Source organism: Cebus imitator, unplaced genomic scaffold (genome assembly GCF_001604975.1).
Source record: "Cebus imitator isolate Cc_AM_T3 unplaced genomic scaffold, Cebus_imitator-1.0 Scaffold16, whole genome shotgun sequence".
NCBI lineage: Eukaryota > Metazoa > Chordata > Mammalia > Primates > Cebidae > Cebus > Cebus imitator.
Window position 1 is genome coordinate 866,648 of NW_016107331.1, and position 4,078 is coordinate 870,725.

Consider the following 4,078-nt stretch of genomic DNA (forward strand, 5'->3'; position numbering starts at 1 on the left):
TTTTGAGACAGTCTAGCTCTGTCATCCAGGCTGGAGTGCAATGGCGCAATCTTGGCTGGCTGCAACCTCCGCCTCCCGAGTTCAAGTGAGTCTCCCGCCATTATGCCGGGCTCAACTTCTTTGTATTTTTGTAGAGACAGGGTTTCACCATATTGGACAGGCTATTCTTCAACTCCTGACCCCAGGTGATCTGCCTGCCTCAGCCTCCAAAAGTGGTGGATTATCAGGCATGAGCCACTGCGCTGGCCCCAGTGTTTCTTTTCTGAGCAGTATCACTGCATGCTCCAGGGGCCAGGTACATCCTTGGTAAGAAAGGCAGGGGCAGTGTTTTCACAAAGACTGGTGAGCGCTACCGGCATCTTGGGGTAAGTACCACCTATGCACAGGACTCCCTAAGTGTTTTACAAACATCAGGAAAGGAGAAAGGATAATGGTGAGAACGGAAGAGGAGGGCTTTCTCTCTCTCTCTCTCTCTCTCTCTTTTTTTGTAAAGACAGGGTCTCACTGTCACCCAGGCTGCGGTGCAGTGGCACAATCATGGCTCACTGCAGCTTCAACCTCAGCCTCAGGTGATCCTCCCATGTCGGCCTCCAGAATAGCTGGAACTACAAGCGCACGCCACCACGCCTAGCTAATGTTTGTATTTTTTTGTAGAGATGGGGTTTTACTATGTGGCTCAGGCTGGTCTCAAACTCTTGAGTGGATCAAGTGATCCACTCACCTCAGCTTCCCAAAGTACTGGGATTAAAAGGAAGAGCCACCTCCCCGCCAGTTGCCAGTGTTCTCTAAATAATCAGAGAATACCCTCAAACAATCCATAATGAAGGGCAAATGGAACGAGCATTGGTGTTCCTCTCAAGCACTGAGTCCTGCTATCTGCCACACCCCCTGCCGTAAAAAAAAGAAGTCAGAGACTCAGCCCTGCTGGACCTCTTGCTTCCAAAAATATGCAACTGGCGGGGCACAGTGGCTCACCCCTGTAATCCCAACACTTTGGGAGGCAAAGGCGGGTGGATCACAAGTTCAAGAGACCATCGTGCCAACATGGTGAAACTCCGTCTCTACTAAAAACACAAAAAATTAGCTGGGTGTGGTGGTGTAAGCCTGTAGTCCCAGCTACTTGGGAGGCTAAGACAGGAGAATGGCTTGAACCTGGTAGGCCCTCTGCCGAGACTGTACCACTGCGCTCCAGCCTGGTGACAGAGCCAGACTCTGACTCCAAAAAAAAAAAAAAAAAGCAATCCCATGGCAAACCTCATTCCTCCCTGCCCCACCAGAAGGAAATAATGTACAGCTTCATGCTTCTCAAAGCCTTCAACCAGAAGCTGCTGCTGGGGAAAATGATTTGCATAAAGTATCTCACTGGTTATACTAGCTCTGTCTAAATGGCCCCATAGCTCTTCAACCTGCAACTTCCACCAACTATGCTAATGGTAAGATAGTGCAGGCTTAAAAACTGCTTTCTGTTAAATTCTATCATTCATGCATAGAACAGAACTTTCTGGAAAATAACTTAAGCAACAGCTTGGGAGTTTAAAAGAAGGAAGGGAACAAAAAGTGTAAACTGATTTTATTACAACAAAATACAGCATAAAAACCCAATCCAAAGCTGGACATGGTGGCTCACACCTGTAATCCCAGCATTTTGGGAGGCCAAGGCAGGTGGACTGACTGAGGTCAGGAGTTGGAGACCAGTCCGGCCAACATGGCAAAACCCCATCTCTACTAAAAATACAAAAATTAGCCAGACATGGAGGCAGGCATCTATAATCCCACTACTTGGGAGGTCGAGGCGGGAGAATAGCTTGAACTCTGGAGGCAAAGGGCAGCAGATGTCATGAGCTGAGATTGTGCCACTGCACTCCAGCCTAGGTGATAGAGCAAGACTCTGCCTCAAAAAACTAAAAAAAAAAACATTCAATTTGAAATTCAAATCAAGTCATAAGACTGTGTTTAAAATCCATAGCTATGGATTCTTTGTTGAACTGCTCTGCAAAGACAGCAGATTATCTATCTTTGGGAAAAGCCCAATACCCACTCATTCACGTTCTCATCATTTACCAAAGGCCAAGTGTGTACTGGGCACTGGAGAATAGCAAAAGCCACAGAGTGCAGTGGCAATACCTGCTATGAGCTGATTAGCTACGTGGCCTTGCAAGATACCCTGCACCCTGTGCTACAGGATGTTTCCTGGAAATAACTTGAGAGGTGGATATGCCACTGCCTTAAGGATCCTTCTAGCTCCAGAATTAGATCATGACTTCCCAGACTCGCACAACCCCATGGACGGCCCATAAGCCATCTGAGAATGGCAACCCAGGACCTGGAGCAACAGGCATCATGCCCATCAGAAACCTCATCATCAGCTGTGAGACATTCTCTGGCTAGCTGCCAACCAAAGACTTCCCACTATGGTTCTAATTTCAAACTGCCTGGCCATTATCCTTAAAACTATTGGAGTGTGCTAAAAGGTCTAATATTTTGGCTTCTGAGTGAAATTTCTCATACCCAGAGGCACAATTCCCCTTTGTCAGCATGTCCCAATTTTCAGTTTATGGTTTGGACGAACACTGGGGATTCTTTTTTTATTTTTTCATGTCAGATGGCTAATGTGCCAAAAGATTTGAGGGAGGCATATCTCACAGACAAGCATGAAAACCCAATCATCATGCTTATGAACTACAAAAGAAACTGGATTCTTCTAATCAGAAACAGAAACATTGACCCAATTGCGGTCCCCGATCAGCCGGGAGCCAGACCATGCCCACCTTCCACTCTGCCTCTTAACTTTATTAAATAAGGCTGGGCGTGGTGGCTCACTCCTGTAATCCCAGCACTTTGGGAGGCCGAGGCGGGTGAATCACAAGGTCAGGAGTTTGAGACCAGCCTGACCAGCATGCTGAAACCAGTCTCTACTAAAAGTACAAAAATTAGCTGGGTGTGGTAGCACAGGCCTGTAATCCCAGCTACTCAAGAGGCTGAAGCAGGAGAATCGCTTGAACCCAATGAGCCGAGATCATGCCACTGCACTCCAGCCTGGGTGACAGAGCACACGGTGAGACTCATTTCAAAAAAAAAAAAATTTATTATATAAAAATAGTTGTATCCCTCCCTGGGATACAGGCAAGTCACTGCAGCCTTGGGAGGCCAGCAGGAAGAAGAATTAAACCAGAGCTCCCTAAGGGTGAAGTACAGCTGCCTCCAAAGATAGGAAGTTCCTGTGTCGAGTTGTTTATTATGGTAGAAGAAATAGAGCACAACTGGGTCAGAAGAGCAGAAGACCCTTCCAGCACCAATTTTCTGGGAGGTGGTCCAAAGGAAGTCAGTGGGGCCAGCTCCCTCCCTCACACAGCTAACAGGAGCAAGGCTTGGTCAGCCTTCCTGAAGCTCTGCAAGTCCAAGACTCCTGAGCTATTTATTCTATACTTACTTTGAAAACACAAAATTGCCACAACGGGATGGATATGTTAGGGAACAGCTGAGCACAATAGGATGTGCAATTCTATCTGCTGACCTTCACACTAGGTGAAAGCAGAAAACCATACCAAGATGCACTGAGCTTCGTGGTAATACACAAAATGCACACAACTCAGCTCAATGAGTCACACCAAACACATCTGATGTTATCACTTTCCATCCAATTCCAGATAACCCTCCTCCCGCTGCTTCTCAACTGCTCAAAAACCTAACTCTCCACACCAATTTCCAGAAGGTAATTTCAAGTCTTTTTCAAATATAATGCCAAATTTACCATAGTACTTATGTATTTCTTAACCATTTAACATTTATAAAACCATAAGGCAGGGTGTGGTGGCTCATGCCTATAATCCCAGCACTTTGGGAGGCCAAAATGGGCAGATCACGAGGTCAGGAATTCAAGACCAGCCTGACCAACATGGTGAAACCCTGTCTCTACTAAAAATACAAAAATTAGCCGGATGGGGTGGCGCGTTCCTGTAATTCCAGCTGCTCAGAAAGCTGAGGCAGGAGAATCGCTTGAACCCAGGAAGCAAAGGTTGCAGTGAGCCAAGATAGCACCACTGTACTCCAGCCTGGGCAAGAGAGCGAGAATCTATCT

At 46.7% G+C, this 4,078-nt stretch overlaps 1 protein-coding gene and 1 pseudogene across 1 annotated transcript in view; both read right to left on the minus strand.

The window, feature by feature from the left end:
* Positions 1-4,078, minus strand: part of SERINC5 (serine incorporator 5) — a 130,011-nt gene that overhangs the window by 104,709 nt on the left and 21,224 nt on the right. The window lies entirely within an intron of this gene.
* Positions 2,597-2,691, minus strand: LOC119468330 (annotated as a pseudogene).